We start from the raw sequence: 12,513 nt of genomic DNA, 5'->3' as shown, positions 1-12,513 counted from the left end.
CACACTACACATTATAATGTGCAATTATTTGAGTTACCGATCATGTGAAAAGTATACAACTGTTAGAATGTTCAATCAGAAGCATTTTCTCCTTTTCCTTGTAAAATATATCTGTAATTTATAAATGCAGAACTTTTATTCATACGAATGCACAATCTGCATTTTGGAAAGGTAATTGTGATGGTGAGGGGTAGCGGTGGGGATGGGAGAGAATCTGAATGTTCGCCTCGGGTACCTAAACATTTGCACAACCCCTGATCATTCAGTGTCGTGGCTGTCGGTCGTGCGTCTGGTATTGATAGTCGAGGCATGGTGGAGACGTGCACTGTGTAATAATGGTGCCGTGCGATGGCTGATCATACCTGTGGTCCAGATGACTGATCACATGCTCAGCCGGTGGACACTGCATTGAATCTGTGCCAGGAAATGGGATCAAACATCAGGACAGCATGAACAAGTGCAGACAGTGTAACCTGATGTCGTTCCTGACAAAAGGATTCTCCTGAAACGTCATTTCATTTGTTCCTGAAACATGGTTTTCATGCAACACCAATCACCAAGTTCGACGTTACGAAAATTAAAATCGATGCAACACACAAATCTCGCTGAAACATTTCAATCCCATACATTTTCAGCATTCTCAAATATGTAATCACGTCGTTAGTACTTTCCTGTATTAATGGGTATAATATGTTAAATTAAGCGAAATGAGCGAAAACACATGGATCTGTTACAATGACATGTCGGTTGTGCACGATTCCAGAATTCCGACCCATTTACTTGGTGTACTGCTATCCTAAACACACACACACACACACACACACACACACACACACACACACACACACACACACACACACACACACACACACACACACACACACACACACACACACACACACACACACACAAACGCACACACACATACATCTTGTTTATCCAGAAAACAACACGACATAATAAATTTTCAAGAGTTTGTACGTTATTCTCTCTGTGTCCAACACGTTATTCAACACGTCACACAAGCGATAAAAGCTCACCCAGCCAGGTAATAACAGGTATCTCACCCCCCCCCCCCCAATAAAAAAAATCCAAATCAGCGCTGTGTTTGCCCCTGCTAGTCCTATATAATATTTTATGAGATGAACTCGATCGATCGAACTCCACGATGAGATGCATTCTACTTTATATACACAATCACTTACTTGTATCGTGTTCAGAAGCTTTCGGTCTTAACAAGTATGTTGTATTGGATTCCCCATTTTATTCACTCAAAGCACAATTCCAAAGAGAGTCATTGGGCCTGAGGGAGTCTTTGAGCGTTTGGCCAAATTGGGACTTTCTTCTTGGATGGTTGATTTGTTAAATAAAGGAGAAACATAAAGAAAACTCCATTGAGTACTCTCATCTGAAGCAGTGGTGCATGATGCTTGAAACCAAGGTTCAAATTCCATATGGAGCACACATGGAAAGTTGGAGGTGACAAAAAACGGGTTGGTGTGAATCAAAACCAGGTTATTTATTTGTTAGACATGATCGGAGGTGATTCTTCATGTGGAATCCTGGAGGATGGTGACGTGCATTTCAGTGAGAGAAACCTCATGACGTCACACAGCCAATTGACTTTGAGGAATGCATTGTGTATCGGCTGCAGGTCGCTCCAGGGGTGTGTGTGTTCCATGAACAATCAACTTGTACAGCCCTTGCCATGTGGCTTAAGCAATTAAGCAAGCACCCCAACGAAACACTTGCTGCTTGGTAACTGAACACACCACGGGTGTGCTCCATGATCAATAAGCTTGCTATAGCTTGCCAAGCCAGCCGTTCCTTATTAAAAGTGTCGAATGATGGAATGCTTGCTTGAGTGCTTAAGCCTCTTGGCGAGCACTCCAAAAGAAACTTGGCAACTGAACGCATCCCAGGTCTCATAGTATGGGTCAAACCTTGCGAGTGGAATGGAAGCGAAACATTGCGTTTTTAGAATGGATCGAACTTTCCATCCAATACGGGTTTTGACGAAACTAATACGGGACTGCAGGTATTCACAAACAATATGGGTCTGCAGGTATTCACAAACTGAACGGGTCAAATCCTTGAAATCCGCGTCCCTTGCCATGTCTGATGCAGTCGCATTACTTGGATGAGAAACGACCTGAATAGCAACAGGCCATTGATAAAGTTCAGTTGCACCCTGACTTCACACGCACATACGTCTATTCATAACTTACTGTTGGAAGGTACCTGAAGATCCAGGCTTTCAATGACATCTTAAATGCTGCTATCTTGTCTGTACCTGTTTGTGGCGAGGATGTTGCGTTCATGGAGAGATTCACTTACCTTGACAGTGATGTTCGTGTCTCTGCTGGCCATGAGTCATATCAGAGGTCAGCAGACGTCTGGGTCTGGCTGGGGAGTCATGGATTCACAGGACCATGGGGTGTGGTGGCAACAGGTTGAGCAGCATTTCAAGGAAATGGGGATGGGCTCGGCTTCTTCCTGGGGATGGCCAGACGGAGGCCCATGGAGTACCAGTGGAAAGTGGACGCAGTGCCGAGTATCTCCAGCGCATGCTCCCATACCTGACCTGACCTGACCTGAGCTGCTGAACTGGGTGTCGATCCCGACGGAAAAAGGTGGGTTTCGAACGTCAATGGAAAAATTGTGGATGCCGAAGGTAAATTATCCGAGACCACAGCCATGCCCGACCGTCAAAATGAAACGTTCAGGAAAAGTCCGTGGTGTGTTTGATGAATCACATGTCCCGCACGTCCAAAGTGAAAATGATAATCAAAATAATGTGTAAATAAATCGTCTTTTTCCAAGCCAATGTATCTTTATGGAAAGGGAATAGAATGAGTCACCATTGGGCGAACGTCTATCTATCGCATACACAAATGGTGAATTTCGTTCATGCGGAAACTAAAACTGGTGTAAAATCATACATCATGAATGAATCATAAAGAGGAAAAGGTAATCCCAGAAGAAAGAAAGGGAATCTGTTCTCTACCATTCTCCAACACATTAGAGATAGAATCCCACCAGACAAGGCGATGGGGATATTCTGAACATGCATTTATGGAAATAACTGTCTGAGAACATGGATGTTGTGTTTGCATTCCTCGGATCTGAATCTGAAATCCACAAGTGTTATTCACGCATGTGCATCACAATACATCACAAAGGTGTTCAGTATTGTAGTTGTATTATTTTGCAAATCCGATTGAATTTTTTGTTGTTGTTATGGTATGAGTGCAATACCCAAGAGTCAATTTCACTTCTTCACATTGGAATCATTGCATTTGCTTCAGTCGTTATTGTGCTCGGCTGGAGGACATGTACCAACAATTTAGGGGATGAAGAATTCATCGATTTTGCGAACTTTCAATTTGATACTTTACCGATGTATTCTGTCATATTGTACACCACTCCTTTCCTATTCCCCATCCAGGTGATGCATGAAATCATCACCAGGCAGCAAGGGAAGGTTGTGCTCAGTGTTCACCCCTTTTTCTTGTTCGTTTGTCTGGGCCATATTTCAGCCATTCTTTAAGCTTGGAAGCTGAAATTTTGGTACAATAGTGAAGACGGTGTTTTTTTCAAAAATACGGTATTTCTCTTTCTTTTTTGGATTTATCAATGAGTTGAATAGATACTTCATTAATTATTGGGTAGTTGATGTAGTCGAAAAAAAAATCTCAAAAAATTTTTTTTTTGAGAATTTTTTTGTTCTTCCCTTATTATCAGTATTTAAAATGGCGATTTCAGTTAATACAATGGCGATTTCGATGAAACTTGGTTGGTAGGTTCATACCATGACCAAGTTGTGTGCAAATGAGAACCATTGCTATGGACACCACCGTAGCCGAGCAAGGGACCTTTAAAATTTTCAAAAAAATCTCAAAAATTAATTTTTTTTGAAAATCAAAAATCGGGCCATGAGCGATTGTGGGCAGTACATTCAGCCATATTGTCAAAAATCTCCAGCCGGATCTATGAAAACTGTCGGAGAAGATAGATTTTGAATGAACCCTGGTCGAAAACAATAAAAAAACGAAGTTCGTTATATCTCAGAGACTATGAGTCAGATATACATGAAACTGGTGTGGTAGGTTCATGGTATGTCCTAGTTATGTGTGAGAAAGAACCGTTGCTATGGACCCTTCTGTTGCCTAGCAACGGCCGAAAAACCTCTAAATGTGGGGGTATTTTTACAAAAAAACAATCTGCAGCATAAACCCTTGAAGCTAGAATCATGAATTTTATTGTGCTTAATCCTCAGGTCATTCCCCATCGAACGGGCCCATCGCGTCAGGTTTTATTGGGGAGTCGACTACCCATGTCTGCCTACCGGCTTGTTGATTTATTTATTACTTATTTATTTTCTTTCTCATTTGGGCAATATTGTTTTGGGCCGGGTTTCAGCTGCGAGTACATCCTCTAGTTGGAGCAGCAGAGTCGACTCCACCAAACACCCGGAATTCAGACCGCTACCCTCGGATAACTACGAAAGACACGGGTCCCTTACAGTCCGTTGTCGCCAATATTTTGGCGGCGTGAGGTAGGGTCCACTTGTCTCACTCCAATTTACCTAAGTACTCACGCCATCCAACTTCTGGTGAAACCACACCCTCGGCCGACTTTTTCCGATCGGAGTCGCGAGAATGGCTCGGATCTGGCGTAACCGAGCGGAGTTAACAGAGCCGCACCAGACCAAATGTACAACTACAGTGGCAACAGCCCTTTTAATATCCCAACACGCACCGTGCTAAACCAATGAAGGAAAGGACAAAGACGAGCTGAAACATTCAACAATAGGAGTATTTATTTACAATAGGTGGGGAAGGAACACATGAAGGGCAGAGTTAAACCGACTATAAAGGATGCAAATAATGTACAGCAAAGCACTTAACCAGTTGATACTTAAAGACCATCCCACAGGACACATACACGCATACAAAAAAGAAATGGACCTCAATGGTCATTATTCGGCTCTCCAGCCATGGAGTATAGTTCGGCTGGGAGTCAGGACGGCTGGCTACCTGGCCGCGAGTGTGCGGCTGGATGTCGACCCCCTCCTGGTGCTCCGGTCGCCAGAAGACGGACCACGGCAGCCAGGCGCAGACTAGCGCCAGCGACGAGATGAGGCCAGTCCAGCGTCGAGCAGACCAGACCAGCGTCGAGCAGACCAGAGAACCAGGCCACGCCAGCAACGAGATGAATTCAGAGGCAGCAACAGGACGAGACCAGAGGACCAGAAGCAGCGACACGAGACCAGCAGCCGCAGACACCATGCCGTCCCGTCTATCTCTCTTCTCGCTCATCCTGACCAACACACTTTCTTCACAGGCAGGAGGGGCCTCTTCTCTCTGGCCACTCGCCTCCTCATTGGTCGGACTCATCCCGCGATTCCTTGGCCGTCCTCCATTGGACAGGCCCACGGCAGGCGGGGCAACTCTCACTCTTCTGGGCGGAGTCCCGAGCAGAGGCATTTGTGGCTCCCTCCGCCAAGCTCCTCACCTCTGGCCACTTGTGTAATGGTGTCGGGTCGAGGAAGCGAGGAGAAGGCATGTTGTTGTTATCGTTGATGTAAAAATAAAAGAAAACCTTGACTAATAAAGTAATTTGCAGCGCACACATGTAATTCCTATTATACACAGGTAGGGGGCCCTAACTATAAACACACACATCAAAATAACTCAGCTTCGGGACTTCTGTCTGTCTGTGTGCAGAAAGCTTCCAGATTCGTAACAATATTTCAGGCATTTTTTGAGCTCTGAAGGGGATATTTGGACACGACAGTGAACAAGTGATTTGGCTATAAAGGGTATTTTTGGTTTAATAATTAATCAGTTAATCGATTAATTATTCATTTTTCGATGAAATATTTAATTTACAAAAAGTTACAGATTCGAATGAAACAGTGCTGAATGCTCTGTGGTAAATCAAACAGTGGTGAATGTATTAGTTATGCTCTGAGACCATTGTTTAAGAAATCAATTAGTTTACAATTACTATTTGTTTTTATCATGTAAGTAAACAATTAATCAATCAATTATTGTGCACCGCTCCTCCCCAAATTTGTCTCCATTTGCTGCAAGGTGTCAGGATTATTTGTACACATTTACCTCAGAAGTACATTTTATCCATAAAACTATCATTTACACATATTTACCTCAGAATTGCAACGCTTCTGGCACCCCAGTAATGGTGCGTGCTGGAGTATTTCTTTCTTATGGGCCGGTGTCCTTTGTATGCACCTGTACTTGTTTTTCGTTCTTCTTCGGGAGGAACACATTCGAGAATAAAAGGTATTGCTATGAAAGGCTTTTGACTACAATCTGCAGTATCTTTTCAGCAAATCATTTTGTACACATTTTATGGGGTGGCCATTTTATTTCCATGCAATCCTGACCTATGGAGTTTGTCCTTGTTCCATGATTTTAACTTTTCTCCTCTCAAGGTTATCATTCTCAGTAATGTCAATCACTCCCTGATTGAATGGCTTTTGATGGTGAATTACATACACTTTGCAGAAAGCAAGAATGATCGTTGAGAGAATCTCCTGCATTCTGAACCCAGATATTAATGTGTGAACAAAGGTCGGTGTGACTGCACTGAAAAGGTCCAAGATAAAAGCAAACGTAAGAAGGCTTTCAAATCGTTTCAACGCCATCATCACAATAAGTATAATAAACTGTGCTGGAGATGAAAACAATTGTGAAATTGCACCCTTATTGCACATGAAAACAATTGCACCCTTATTCTGGACATTTCCATCTGTCTGTCTGTCCACGAAAGTTTGGTGAAGCCTTGGGGCTGAACCACTCAACCGATTCCAATGAAATTTGGTCGGTAGGACCAATATTTCTGGCAATCGTGTGCTTTCGAATATGGGATCCCCGGCCCTCGCAATGGTCCTTTAAAGTGGTCGAAAAATCGAACAAAATAAAAAAATTAAACAATCGAAAAATCGAAGCTTAGAGTTCTGTGCACAATCTATCTTGCTCCCTTCATGCCGTTTTACAGCCCTAACAAAAAATATTTCTAGGAGGAGATAGGTTTTAGGAGAGTACATGTCGAACATTTCAGAAACGGTTAATTGCGAATATCTCTAAGAGAAAGTGTATGACTTTGATGAAACTTGGGTGTAATGTGTACAACTTGGCTGGCATGTACACAAAAATGAATGGTTGCGATGCACACCTCAGTTGCTTCGCAACAGCTAAAATACTTCATCATACCTCCTACACTTATTGTGGACTGTACAAAAAAATCAATAATCCGAAACTGGACCTCCGAGGGACCTGATTTTTTTTGTGCCCAAGGAGAATGTCTTACAGCATCATAAAAAAATAAAATCTTTAGCGAATAGATAAATGCAATTACCAGGGCTGCCATTTGTTAGAGTCACTTTGGAAACATGCCTGAAATTTCACAAGGCAGGTTTCTGGGCACAAACGAAGAGACTGTGATAATCATATTTGTTGTGCTTAATCTTGAGGTCTTTATCTACATTTCCTTCGCTGCATCTCCAGATCTATATCTTTTAGTTTCTCCGTTAATCACTGATGAGCTAGCTGCTACAATCTCCGATACATGCATACTCAAACTTTCGCTAATTTGTACTCTGATCATAGCACCGTGGCCATTCGATTGTCAAAGAATGAAATTGATTGATAGCATGTACATGAATCTCGGCTCGTCACGTCGGCCAGCTTTCCATCTCGAGCGAGCAGCCATGAAACCTACCGGCTTCTCTGTCAGTCTGTCTGTCCCTCTGTTCGGTCCAGTGCTCCGGTAATACAATGGCGATTTTGATGAAACTTGGTTGGTAGGTTCATACCATGACCTAGTTGTGTACAAATGAGAACCATTGCTATGGACACCACCGTTGCCTAGCAACGGGACTTTGAATTTTTTGAATAATCATAAAAAAAATTGTTTTTTTGAAAATCAAAAATCGGGCCACGAGAGACTGTGGGCAGTACATTCAGCCATATTGTCAAAAATTTCCAGCCCGATCCTATGAAAACTGTCGGAGAAGATAGACTTTGAATGAACCCTGGTCGAAAACAATAAAAAACGAAGTTCGTTATATCTCAGAGACTATGAGTCATTTATACATGAAACTGGTAAGGGAGGTTCATGGTATATCCTAGTTATGTGTGAGAAAGAAGCATTGTTATGGAATCCTCCGTTGCCTAGCAACGGCCGAAAAACCTCAAAATGTGGGGGTATTTTAACGAAAAACAATCTGCAGCATTAACCCTTGAAGTGAGAATCATGAATTTTCTTGTGCTTAATCCTCAGGTAATTCCCCATCGAACGGGCCCATCGTGTCAGGTTCTATTGGGTAGTCGACTACCCATGTCCGCCTACCGGCTGGTTTCTTTGTTTGTCTGTGTGCAGGGTATCTCAAGGACTTGTGGATGGATTCTGACGAAACTTGCTGGTCACGTTGGGTGTTTGAATAGGAAGAACTGATTCAATTTTGGTGAAAATCCGAATGCGGATCTCGACATGATAATTTTTCAGTGATTCTTCACCATTGTGAGATCGGGCTGAAAACAATGTCTTGCCTAATGTTTCAAAATTGTATTGGGCCTGATATGTTCTTGTGGATTATGCATTACGTGGCAGAGGTATGCCCTCTATCGATGCCCTTCTAGTTTGATAATTAATGTTGCCGGCACCCATTTATAGCCAGAGTTGTAATTGCAAAGTGGAATGTGTTGTCAAATATCAAATTCCTGAATTGGCCGCGAATCATGAGCTAACTTTTACGACAGTTGTTTATGCTCCATCATGGTGTTGATTGGTACAACTGTGTTTATATGTGTATTGAGCTTCCTGTTCATGGGCATCTCAGCCAGTGTTTGAAATCGCAACAAATGAGTGTGCAAGAGACCACTCATTTTGCGCAGAGGCAATTTTATTGTTTTCTCCACACTTTCTGCTCTTTCACCACACAAACTTGTCATTTTGTTTACTGCTACCTCCTACCCTAATACATCGTGTTTACGGAGATCCAAATGTGTGTGTTTTTCTGTCAATTCCATGGAAGAAGATATATGTATGGCCTTGTCAAAATCCAATGATTCTTCTCACAGCCATCTGAGTTTGATGTGTTTGTTCGCATTTTCACAGACGAAGCGATCACGCAGAATTTCCTCGAAATTATTTCCTCATTCACACCGTTCAGCCAATTTATGTGAGGCTGCTACATAATCCGAAATGGCCTCACTGCTTTCCTGCCTAAATATATTCAGCTTATCGTGCTGCACTGTCATTGATGGCTTCAGATTCCAATGTTGTTCAACAATGGAAATCAACTCTGAGAAAGGGATGTCCCCCAGCTTCCACATTTTGAAAAAGCTTGATATGATCGTGTAGGTTGGCACACTGCAAACACTCAGCAGTATCTATCGTTGCTGATCCACACTCTTAATGTCATTAGCTGCGAACTAGTGCTGAATCCGCTCCCCACAAAGCGACCACTCTTCCTCCCTCTATGGATTTGAACTCTTATAATGCCAAACGTGGCCATGATTCTCCAAAATAAATAAATTTGTCTCCAAGGCAAAATAGTATACCCTCGCCGCCAGAAGTTTACTTCTCCCAGAACGAGATAGGTGTCCGAAAAAGACTCATACATACACCAGAAATTCTGCCATTACCAAAACCACTTTATGGCGCACATGCACACACCGATCATGGCAAATGTATGGTTCACGCAGGTGCAGATGCAGCATCACAATCCATCACAAATGCGTACAGTATTGTGCTGGTATTATTTTGCAATTGAGATTAAAAAAAAATTGTAATGGTATTAGTATAACTCAAGAGACAATGTCGCTTCCTTCCATTGGAATCATTGTAATTGCTTCAGCCTAAATTGTACGAGGCCAGATGAAATTTATAAACAATTTGGGGGGTGAACAATTCATAGAATTAGTGAGCTCTCAATTTGATACTTTACCGATGAATTCTGGCATATTGCACACCACTATTTTCCTATTCCATATCCAGACGATACATGACATCATCATCAGGCACCAAAGGAAGGAAGTACTCCGTTTTCACTCCTTTTCTTCTTTGTTTGTGTGGGTGATATCTCAACCATACTTTGAGCTTGGAAACTTAAATTTGAGGACAAAAGCGACGTTGTTATTTTGCAAAAACTGGATGTTTTTTTTTGTTTTGACATCAATTAATTACTTAACTATTATCTATTTATTTTTGACTTATTTATTTTCTTTTTCATTTGGGCAATATATCAGGCACTTATTGAGCTCGGAAACCAATATTTGGACACGACAGTGAATGAGTGATTTGCCTATAAAGAGTATTTTTGTTATAGTGATAATTCCGTTAATCGATTAATTATTCATTTTTCCATTTATTATTTAATTTAAAAAAATTACAGATTCGGATGAAACAGGGGTGATTTAGGTATGCTATGACACAATTGATGTAGAATCAATTAGTTTACAATTAACATTAATTTTAATAATGGAAAGAATCAATTAATCAATCAATAATTGCACAAGACTCCTCCCCAAATCCGTCTCCATATGCTGCAAGGCGAGTCAGAATCATTTTTACACATTTACAGTACCTGAGAATTACTTTTGTTCACATAAACTCGTGTTATTATTATTTGTTTTTTGTATACACTGTCGAGGCTCATATGAGAGTTAACACACAATGCACCGGAAGGGGGGAATGAGACATGAGGGGCGGGAGAGGGAAGGACAAAACAAAAAACAGAGATATTAGGAGATATGTGGAAGGCAGAGAGATGGGGCAGGGAACACAGGCTATACAAGATGGACATTACAGGGACTTTCAGGAAGGAAAGCAGGGAATTTGAAGGAGGTGGAATTGGGGTGGATTAACGGGGGTAGAAAAGATCAAGGTTTTGTTTGGGGAAGATAAGAAGTGGTGGTGAACAGCTGTTTGGAAGACCTGGAGGGAAAATGGGATTGAAGAGAGAGTGTGTTTATTACAGAGTTGGGGAAAAAGAGGAATAAAAGAGTGAAGGTGAGCGGTGATTTTTGTAGTTTTACCAGAAGGGGGCTGCTAGCAGACCTTGAGCGCTCTGTGGAAATATGGTGGGGTGGGACATATCGCAGACAGTGCAGGGTGGGGGGGGGCGAGACCGGAGAGGATATAGGAGAAGACAGAAAGACCACCAACCTGCCTGCAGTGAGAGAGTGAGAGGCCGAAACACTCAGACTCAATTCGGGAGATACCAATAATCCTAAATGCCTTGGTTTCCACAGCATGAAGTGGAGAAACGTCAGAGGCAGGAGCACCAGCCCAGAGGAGAGAGCAGTACTCCATCAGGTTGCACTCAAAAGCTTTGTATGTGGTCAGGAGCTCGGGTGGGCAGAGGAAGGACTTTGCACGACGGAGGATTCCCAGTTGGCAACTGGCTTTGGATGCCAGGTTGGAAATGTGGCTTTCCCAAAAAATATCATGGCAGATAGTGAGACTGAGAAGCTTGAATGAAAGGACTTCTTCCAGCAGATTTTTGAAAAACTAGATGGGGGGCTTTCCAAACTGTCCTTTCAGAGAGACGAAGTGAGAGTGTGAGATTTGTCCGGATTGAAAGACATGTTCCACGTGTTGGACCAGTTTGTGATATTACCCAGATCTGCAGAGTGCGAAGAAGCTGCTGCTTGCCAGTCTGAGGGATGGCAGATGGTATGACAGAGGGTGGAGTAATCAGCAAAGAAATAAAGAGGATTTTTCAGAGAGTCTGAGAGATCATTGATGAAAACCAGAAAAAGAAGAGGGCCCAGAATGCTACCTTGAGGAACTCGAGCCTGGACAGGAAGAGGTGATGAGAGAACTCTATTTAAGGCCACACGTTGGTTGCCACAGGACAGGAAATCTGCGAGCCATGAGTGGAGATGGCCATGAATACCATGGGAAGAGAGTTTGATGAGCAGGGCAGGGTGCCAGACCATGTCAAAAGCATGTGATTTGTCTCAGGAGATGGCTCTGATTTCGTGTCTTTGCATGAAGACCACCAGCCATTGTTGTGAGAGCAGAAGCAGCATATCCAGGGTGGAGTGACCTGGTCCGAAACCAAAAAAAACACGAACATTAAAAAAACCCAAAAATTTGAACACATTTCCCTCAGAAGTACATTTTAATGATTAACTATCATTTGCACATGTTTACCTCAGAAGTTCACCGCTCCCTAACAATTCCATCTCCACCTGCAGTACGGCGGCAAGGCGGGTGCAGAACATGCCCCTGCAATGTCACATACTGGAGAATTTGTTGTTTTTCTTATTTTGCATGGGCCGGTGTCCTTTGCATGCTCCTGCACTTGATTTTCATTCTTCTTAGTTCGGAACACATTCGAGAACAAAAGGTATTTCTATTGAAGGCATTTGACTTCTTTCTACGTTCGCTTTTCAGAATATCATTTGATACACATTTTATGGGGTGGCCATTTTATTCCCATGGAATTCCGACCTATGGAGTATGACCATGTTC

General features: G+C 42.5%; 1 long non-coding RNA gene across 1 annotated transcript in view; it reads left to right on the top strand.

Annotated features, from left to right (window-relative positions):
* Window positions 1–2,442: 2,442 nt before the first annotated feature.
* The window catches only part of LOC147033213 (uncharacterized), a 34,045-nt gene continuing 23,974 nt past the window's right edge, over window positions 2,443–12,513 (top strand). Inside the window, exon 1 of the long non-coding RNA XR_015055491.1 lies at window positions 2,443–2,633. This is a non-coding gene — a long non-coding RNA (uncharacterized LOC147033213). The remainder of the gene's footprint in view (window positions 2,634–12,513) is intronic.

This window comes from Eptatretus burgeri, chromosome 2 (genome assembly GCF_056783735.1).
Source record: "Eptatretus burgeri isolate ZD-2024b chromosome 2, Ebu_testis_v1, whole genome shotgun sequence".
In the NCBI taxonomy this organism is placed as follows: domain Eukaryota; kingdom Metazoa; phylum Chordata; class Myxini; order Myxiniformes; family Myxinidae; genus Eptatretus; species Eptatretus burgeri.
Note: the sequence above shows the minus strand (reverse complement) of the source record. Positions and strands in the feature narration are given on the sequence as shown.